Here is a 10,056-nt window from a genome sequence, read left to right on the forward strand (position 1 = left end):
TTCCAGATAGAAGCATGGAACATATGTATAAACTAAATCCAAGTTCTGCCAAAAAAATATGCCAGTGCAGCCTGCATAGGTGGTGCTGCATGGACTTCAGTGGAACTTCATGCAGATAAAGGAGGCAACTTCAATTTGCACTTTTGAAATATGGGGAATTCGGTATAAAACATCCCTCGCATGAGGTAACCTACCTGAGAATATTGCACTCGCAGCATCTTTGACCATAATTAACATTATTCTACTTCATTTTCATTAAACAAGCTCTTCCAATTTTTGTCTGTCCTTTGAATGGCCAAGAAAGAAATGTTTCCTTTTAGTCTCATGTCATGTCCTAGTGCTAAGTAACACTTGCATTTGTATGGGTTAACACAAAGGGGTGGAGCATTATCTACACAACAGCTTCTTACCAACATTGTAACTTGGTAGCTGATACAATGATAAGCACAATTTGTCCTGGTCCTTATTGACCACTAGAGGGGAGTCTAAGGTTTACCTCAACCAGCTAACACGTGTTAACATAATTAATTCATCATGTCTGCAGTAGGACTTTAAAATGTATCAGCTCATGTTTTATTTTGTTTTTTCTTTAATTATTGCAATCTAATTTAATTGTAGACTTTTAGTCTATTGTGCAGTAGTAGTCTATTAGTAGTCACTGTTAGAACTGGAGTTAAGTGAAGATGCATGAATATGCCAAGACTTTTTTCCACTTATATTGCAGCTATTCTGTATCTCACTGCTGATAAACTTCCATCTGGGTTCAGCATCCAGTACTGCATGGACGGGGATCTCTTTAACATCAACTGATTACATTCAAGTCCAAGATACCAATGCCTCCATTACTGATCTTCAGTATGTTGTCAATTGTGTCATGTGTGCCCACTGAGTTGAACAGTTCCAGTCACTCTTAATTACTTCTGCAAAGAATATAAAATGCCAGGACTCACTGTTAGCTTCACAAAATCAAACTCCTTACTGACCCACCCAAACCAACCACCTGCTCCTCCACATATTACAATTAAGGGAAAGTATTTGGAGAACGTTGAGAATTTTCCCTGCCTAGCTACCTTTCCCAAAAAGAAAATATAGACAATGATATTCAATGCTGGATAAAATATGCCACTACTCCCTTTAGACATCCCTGAAATCATGTCTTGGACAATCGTGACATCAGACAGGAATCAAACTTCTCATCAACCAGGCTGTTGTCCTACCCTATTGTATGGGTGTGAAACTTGGATAATATATCAGAAACACCTGAAAGCTTTGGAACATTACCATCAGCAATGTCTGTAAAATCCTCCATGTCAGCTGAAAGGACAGAAGACTCAATGCCAGCAACCACCAGCTCAAGCAATCACCACCAGCATTGAAACTATATTTATGTGGTATCAGCTCTGTTGGACAGGATATGCCATAAGGATGCATAACAAACCATCTTCCTCAACAGGTCTGATACTCCCAACTCACTGAGGCTTAGCACTCTAGAGGTGGGCAAAAAAGAGATTCAAGGACATCATGAAGGTCAGTCTAAAGAAATGTGATACTAACATCAGTACATGGGAGATTCAAGCACTGACTTGTCCTAAACTATGCCACAATGTACAAGGCATCAGTTGTTTCAAGCAAACTTGCCTCACAATGGAGGCACATAGTTGAGAGAGACAAAGGAAAGGAGCTATTATCCAACATCACTAGGATCTACTCCTTCACAGAACTATTTACCACATCTGTAGTCAAATATGCAAATCTTGGATTGGCTGCCTCAGTCATCTATGTACTCACCGATATCTTCCCAGTCTACTGGAAAACTGTCATCCTCATATCAAAGGACTGATGATGATTAGTTGTTATTATAAAATCTATTTTTTTACATTCAACTATTGTTCACCTCCATGAACGCCATGTGCCCCTGGGGGCTGGGGAGAGCATGGTGATCACCCACAGGCAGCAGTGGCAAGTGGGGAGCTCCCGCAGGTGGCCACAGAGGTGTCAGCGGCAGTGGGGGTGGAGGGGTGGGAAGTGTCAACCTGCAGTCAGCAACCACCCACAGACAATGGGGGGCTGCCTGCAGATGCCGCTGGTGGTGTTGGCGGGGGTGAGGTGGCGAGCGGCGACCACAGCGGCAGCATTGGCAGTGCTTTTCACAGGGGGTGCACATGCACCCCCTATGTATCGCCAATATTCACCTCCATTATTAAACATGTCAATTTTGGGGTTCCTATATGTACACAGGTGGGTGAGTGTGTGTGGGGGGGGTGTAATTAGAGTGGCTCTTTGGAGCTGCTGTAATTAAATCACCACAGTGTCTCGTATTCAGCATCCTGAATTTCAAAATAGCAGTGAGGGCACTTTAACTAAAGCTCATCATTTGATGATGAGCTGCCATTTTGAAATGTGAGACAGTGAATACACAAGACACTGCCATACACTAGGGCATTCTAATTAGAACACTCCAGCAGACTGGATTAATTGAGCACCCAAAGTGTCAACAAGCTTCAGAGAGAGTGAAAAAAGAGCAGATATTCTTTAAAAGGCCCTACGTTCAACTAGGGAAAAGGTTTAAGTTGGGATCCAAATATTAGTATTTGTACTTCTAATGCTAATTGCTTATATTAAAATTGTTGATAGTAAGTTTCTTAAGTCTGATAATATTATTAACAATAGGAATGCATCACAAAGGAAATAGAAACAAATATATTTGACTATATGTAACTGAGCTGGTAAAGTTGAGAAATCTAAAAATGGTGCATACTTTGCATGCCTATCAACATAAATGGAAAATTAATGGAATTTGACTGAGTAGGTTGACTTTAAAAGAAACCTTCAGGTAATGTGGAGCCATCTAAAAATGTTTGTAATATGAAGAAGCAATTAAAAAGCCAATTGAATAGCTAGAAGGGAAGTGATCATGAAATTATATAATTTTTTAATAAAAGCCCATTTAGGATATTGTGTTCAGCTCTTGTCATTAGAAAGAAAACATAATGCTGGGAAGAAGTTTAATGAATGATAAAAAGGTACTACTCATTGCTAAAATGTATGAACTGAGCAGGTTATAATTTCTTCATCTTAAATCCAGAAAAGCAGTAAGGAAGCTCAGCTGACTTACATAAAACTTTAAATGGTACAAATATTGTAAATTTAAGTTACTATTTTCATAAGAGCAAAGATTACAAAGCAGAAGGACATAATTGGAAAAGAGAACTAATTCAGAACAGATGTCAGGAAGTACTTTTTTTCCCCAAACTGAGCCATAAATATGTGGAATGACCAGTGGGAAATTTTGTTAGGGTGAAAACACCAGAACTGTTCACTGACTAAATCTCTGAAAGCATTAGGGAATCAAATTGCCAAAAATAGAGACTTGATAAAGAAAATTGCTTAAATTCTTAAGTATGTTTAGTGACTACTGTTTAAATGCAGCATGATTAAAAAAAACATTGCCTTGTCGCTTACAAAACATTTATATAAAATATAAATATATAAAAAATTATTTGGACCATCATTTTTGTTGCTCGATGTTCTTCCATCTCCTTTACACTGGATATTTACTATCATTTTCATTAGTACATGCCCTGGGTACTTTTAAATACCCCTTGCAAATACACATATTAGCCTTTCCTTTTAAATAATTATAATTATTATATGACTGTTATGACTTTGCTAACTTGGAAAAAAGAGAAGCAAACATGCATATGCTTAACATTATTATTGTGAGTAGTCCATTGATTTCCACAGCAGTATGGCAATTCCTGTATTAAATGTCTGTAAACTGTGGGGGGGGGGAAACAGAAGTGGCAGAGATTGTATCTTCCCACTCTTCTCTGCTATTATCTAGGTTTATAATCTGTGTATCTTGGCTGTCTGGCGGCTCTCAAGTTCCAATGGCCAAAAGTGCTTTTTATAAAAATATGCATCTGAGAGGTTCTTAACACTTCTATTTTGATGCAGGGCTTGTCCCAAACAGCCACTGCCTTCATCACTCCAAGAATCAATTCTTGCAATCTGTACTTTATGGTACTGTGCTTAAAGACAATTTAGAACATTGAGCTGGTGCAAAAAGTGGTGGCTGATATCTTATCACAGAATCATAGAGAAGTAGAGCCGGAAGGGGCCTCCATAGGCCACCTAGTCCAAACCATCCTATACAAACCATAATCTAAACTTGACATAAGACTACTATCAACCCTGACACAACACAGACCTAACACCCTAACCTGCCACCAATAAAATGGAAGCCATGGCAGCAAATGTCATAGATTTCATAGACATTAGGGCTGGAAGGGACCTCAGAAGATCGAGTTCAGCCCCCACCCCAAGGGGCAGGAAGTCAGCTGGGGTCATAGGATCCCAGCAAGATAAGCATCCAATTTACTCTTGAAGGTGTTCAATGTAGGTGCTTGAACCACCTCCGATGGCAGGCTGTTCCAGACCTTGGGGGCTCGGACAGTAAAGAAAGTCTTCCTTATGTCCAGCCTGAAACGATCTTGCAGTAGTTTATAACCATTCGACCTCATCATCCCTTGGGGCGCTCTGGTGAACAAACGTTCCCTCAGATCCTGGTGGTCACCCCTGATAAACTTATAGGTGGCCATCAGATCCCCCCTGAGCCTGCGCTTTTCCAGGCTAAAGAGCCCCATGGCTCTCAGTCTGTCGTCGTAAGGTATGTTTTCCTGACCTCTGATCACGCACGTGGCTCTTCTCTGGACTCTCTCAAGCTTCTCCACATCCTTTTTGAACTGGGGAGCCCAAAATTGGATGCAGTACTCCAGCAGCAGTCTCACCAAGGCCGAGTACAAGGGGAGAATGACATCTCAGGATTTGCTTGAGAAGCATCTAAGGATGCAAGCCAGCATTTTGGTCACTTTACTAGCCGCAGCATCGCATTGCAAGCTCAGGGTTCCCTGAAGTGCCTTGGCCTGCTGGCTTTGCAAGAGTTGCTCAGCGGGCCAGCAGTGGCAGTAGTCCCCCCGATCCCTGGCGGGCTTAGTTTAAAGCCCGGTGGAGCAGGTCAGCCAGTCTGGCTGAGAAAAGCCTCCTCCCCAGGGGAGAGAGGTGGAGGCCATCTCTTCCCAGCAGCTCACTGCCTCTCTCTACAAAGAGCGGGCTGTGGTCATGGAAGCCAAGCCTTCCCGATGACACCAGCTCCGCAGTCTTTGGTTCACTGCGTGGATCCTCCTCTCCCTCCTCAGCCCATACCCCAAGGCTGGGAGGATCAAAGAGAAGACCGACCACCTGTGCCCCCAGACCCTTTAGCCCCACTCCCAAATCCCTGTAGTGCCTCATGACCTGGCTGGGAGTACTCTGAGCCGTGTCATTGGTGCACACATGAATAAGGAGCATGGGATAGTGGTCTGTGGGCTGCAGGAGCTTAGAGATCTTATCCACAATGTCTCAGATGCGAGCCCCTAGGAAGCAGCAGACTTCCCGGGCTAAGGGGCCAGAGCGGCAGATTACCCCCTCAGTCCCCCTCAGGATGGAGTCTCCCACAACAAACATTTTGCGTTTTGTCTTGGGGAGAGCGGGGGCAATAGCTGCAGTTGGGTCTGTGCTGCCTGCAGAAGCTGGCAACTCAGCAGGCTCTGCTGGAGCAGCAAGAGGTGTGTACCTGTTGCTAAGCTCCAGCAGGGTAGGGGCCTTGGTGTGGTTGGCCTTAGGCCCCTTGACCACCTTGGTCCATGCCCCTGACTGGACAGAATGGGAGGTCCTGGAGTCCTCCCTTGTCCTGGAGGGAGACCGTGGTCTACGCTCCAGCTCCCAAGGGAGAAGGGCCTGACAGTAGTAGTCAATCTCCTGCTCGGAGTCCCTGATGGCACGCAGTCTCTGGACTGTGGCCTGGAGCTCCTCCAGCTGGGATGCCAGAGACCCCAGTAGGGAGCAGACCTCACATGGGGAGGTAGCCATGCTCCATGGCCCCAGAGCCTGAAAAAGGGACAGGCAGCCCCGGCAGCCGAGAGCCAGGGGCTCCATCTGGGTGGCGGTCTCTGAGGTGCCGGGGGGGGCCGCAGAGCCCGAGGGGACTCTCAGGGTGCAGCACATGCCCATCTGTGACGTGCAGCTGGTAGGCAGGCTGGGCCTAAGTCTGTCTACCCAAGGGGGCTTGTAGGCAGGGCCTCAGCCTTCCTGCGCACCCTCCTGCGCGAACTCCACGCTAACTCACACGCCAGCAGAGAAGCGCACCTGTTTGCACAGCCTATTCATGTGGCTCCCTGGGGGTGCTGGGCGAAGTAGGGGCCTGGGCAGGGCAAGACCCGGCCCAGCTCCACTCAGCTGCCTCCTCCCACTCACTAACGGTTAACCCCCTCCCACGACGGGCCCCGCTTACTTCCGGCTGTGCTGGGGGTCGGTGGGGGGCTTCAGGGGAGCAGGGGCACAGTGGGCTTTCACCTGCATGTCTCTCGCCACTCTGGAGCCTAGCCTGTCCTGCTTCAATGAAATGTTGTCAATATAATCTCAAGAAATCACAGATAGATGGCCACCCGCCCCTCACCCCACTACAGAGGAAGGCAAAACAACCCAAAGTCATGCCAGGCTGACCATGGGATAAAATTCCTTCCTGATCCCAAATATGGTGATTGTTCTGACCCTTATACAGTACTTCTCCCAGAAAGCAGTTACACTTCATGGTCTATCTACTCATGGTCTACCTAGCTCCTAGTTAAAGCACTGGTCTTCTCCTTTTAACCCCTAAATATTTGTGTTGTTTAGTAGTATTAGAAACTGCTTCTCTTCATATGTGATTCTATGACAGTTGCAGTCAGATGGTGGACAAATTTACAGATGCCTTGTTTAAATGGGAGCGTACTGAGAGCAACTATGAAACTCTCTCCGAAACTAAATTCCTTTTAGGTCTGACAAGTCTGAATTTTTTTCACTTTTAGATTATGCCTCAAGATTTAGCTGTTTTTCTAAAGAGACCAGAATAGTATCACAGTGGTATCATCCTCTTTGGTAGTAACAGGAATGGCCATGGGCGACCAGTGCCACCTTAGTCATGGGGGGCACGTGTATATATGGTCCAGTGTAAGGAACTAGACATGGCTCATCCACTCACTTGTTATGTTTCTTAGTTGATTCAGAATCTCTTTATGAATTATTTAAAACTAAAGAAAGCTTTCTAAGGATGTAAAATTTCTCTATAACATAATGTAATTAGTCACAGAGTCTACTTCTGATCATTAGGTTGTAAAAAGCATGAAAAAGTATGGTAGGTACTTACATAAACTATTAATTTATTTAAATAAGAAAATGAGCGTGGACAGTTCAAGGGATCCTAAGTCTCATGCATTAATAATAAATAAGTGCTAATAGTACTTAGTTCTTATATAGCATATTTAATTCCTAAATTCCAAAGTCCCAATTTACAGATGGGGAACTGAAATCAGAACAAGAAAAGAGAGTCACACAGTAGGCTCATGACAAAGCAAGAAACAGACTCTAGGCTTCTTGACTCCCAACCCACTGCCTTTGCCACTGAATTGCACCATCTCTTTGTAAGAGTAACTATCACCCTACCAAAACCAGAGTGAGTAGGAAATATGAATAGATGGCAACTAGGAGTATTAAAGAAAGTGAAACACATATGAGGAGGAGCACGTTCAAAGAATTCAGACATATGGCCCAATCCTACCATGGTATTCACAGTCCTTGCTTTCTGGGAGTTTTATCGGTTTGTAGATTTTTAAGACCTGAAGGAACCATTGCATGACTGGGTCTGACTTGCTGTATAGCACAGGCCATAAAATTTCAGCCCACTAACCTTGTATTGAACATATTACTGTTGTCTAACTAAAGTACACCTTCTAGAGATGCCTTCAGTCTTATGTTCAAGGTATGACAAGCAGGAGAATTCCCTGCTTCTGTTGGTAGTTGGTTCTAACAGTTAATCACCTTTCAATGTTATCAAGTTCTGTCATATTTCTGAATTGAAGTTTTCTGAATTCAGCTTTTGGCTATGATGTGCCCTTCTCATATAGATTAAAAAACCTCCCAGTGCACAACGCTTTCTCTGTAGAAGAATTTAAACTCTAAAATCAAGGCACCTCTCAGTCGTCACCTTAATAAGTTAAACAGACTGATCTCTCTCTTTCATCATAAGGCTTTTTCTGATGACTAACCATTTTTGCATCTCTTTTTCATAACATCTCCAATTTTTCAACATCCCTCTAAGAAGGGAGATACCAGAACAGTACACACTATTCTGGTACCTGATATCTGCTGTATTAGAAAAGTAATGTTTCTTGCTTAGTTCTACATATTAACCCCCTTCTTTATATTCAGACATGATATGCAAAGTAATATTGAGTTGCTTGATGAGAAAATTAGTGATATACTTCAGATAAAGCAAAGTATTCAGACCCCTTCAGTAGCAGTTAGAATCTTCTTTTCTCATCACCTTCAGCCCTTAATCTTGCCCAGATTTAAGGAGCTGTTGACTATCCATTCTGGAAGAGAGACAGGCAGTTCAATGAATCAAACATAAAAGTAAAGACAGAAAACTAGGAAAGGAGAAAATGAAGATAAAGTACCAAAAAAGAGGGGAACAATGTGGAAAGAAGAGGCAGTAAATGAAGCAAAGCAAAATGACAAGCATCAAAAGTAAAAGGGAATTGAAAATACAGTTGAGAAATAATTATGAGTGAAATAGATGTGCTAATTAGGAAAATAATATGAGCAGGACTGAATTCAGAGTTTTACTAAGAAGCAAAAATATATTAGGAAAAGTTTTAATTAAAAGTTGGTAAATTCGAGAAATTATCCTTGTGAGCATGAACAGAAAGTATCAGTCAGCCAGAAAGTCAAACCATTATGAATAAAGACACAAAAGTGACTTTTTTTTGTTAAAATGGCATGATACAATCAGGTTTTGTGTAATCCCCTATCTACCTGGGTAAGCATCTCTGGTAGGAAAAGCGGCTCTTGGCCCTTTAAGGATAATGAAGAGCTGAGTTAAGATTTATTAGGAAGAATGATGAAGTGAAAGGAGATGAACAAGTCACTTGATTAATAATTTGAAATAAGATAGAGCAAGTCAAGAATATTATAGACTGACAATTTATTTAAAATTAAAGATTAATTTGAGAAATTAAGGCTTCAAGGAAACAATGTCTATGTGGGAAGAATAGGAAAGGAAAACTTAAAAGTGATCACTATGATCTTCATAAATATTATTTTATTGGTTATCAGGTAAAAAAAATGAGTACCATCTACTTAGGTTTGAACAGCAGCACCCTCCCCCGATAGCAACTACTTCATTAAAGAAATAAACAGACTAATTTAAAAAACTGTTATGTAAACAGTAGTCTTTTCAATAGTTTTCCCAGGCCAAGATAAGATCTAGCTTTCCCTTTTTATTTATTTTTCGTGGACTCCATCAACTAAGATTGTGTTTCCGTGAGTTCTCTGTATTTCGGGCATGAACAACCAACATTCTCCACCATTAATAGTTCAGAACTTTGTCATTATTGAATAATGAATTTACTTGAATTAAGAAGTCTCTGAATCCTTCTTCATCTCCTTATTTAATAATCTGCTATCCTTGCATGTCTGAGTCTCGTCTGGTTCTGGCCTCTCCCATTTGTAATCAGTTCTTATGTGGGTAGTGGGAATTACAATCCCAACAGCATCTCCTGATAATATAATCAGTTTGGTTTGTGGGTTTGTTCGAAACGGGAGTTGTTCCTTTGCTTCCGTACTTTAAGTTTTGTATCTACACAAACAAGAAAGAACTGTCTGTTGTCTTAAAAGTCAGGCAGAGTGGACAGACTAAGCCAATTCAGGAATACTCAGACCTCCCCTTCTGTGGTATCCCAGAATTCCAGGGCAATTGCAACAATTGGTGGAGCTTTTCTGTGTGAAATAAGAGCCATTGTGTGCACAGCATCCAGAACATATTTATAATAATCATAAACCCTTGGTTGAAATCATCTGAATCTTTCTCAAATATTCTGGCACAAATTTCCTGTGCCTGGTCTCAGTCCAAATATTATTTTCAGAATTTGAGGGAAAAAAACACATAACCATTTCTAAGCTATTTGTGGATGAAGATAC

The sequence above is a fragment of the Crocodylus siamensis genome, chromosome 5, assembly GCF_052110815.1.
Source record: "Crocodylus siamensis isolate JL-2025a chromosome 5, ASM5211081v1, whole genome shotgun sequence".
In the NCBI taxonomy this organism is placed as follows: Eukaryota; Metazoa; Chordata; order Crocodylia; family Crocodylidae; genus Crocodylus; species Crocodylus siamensis.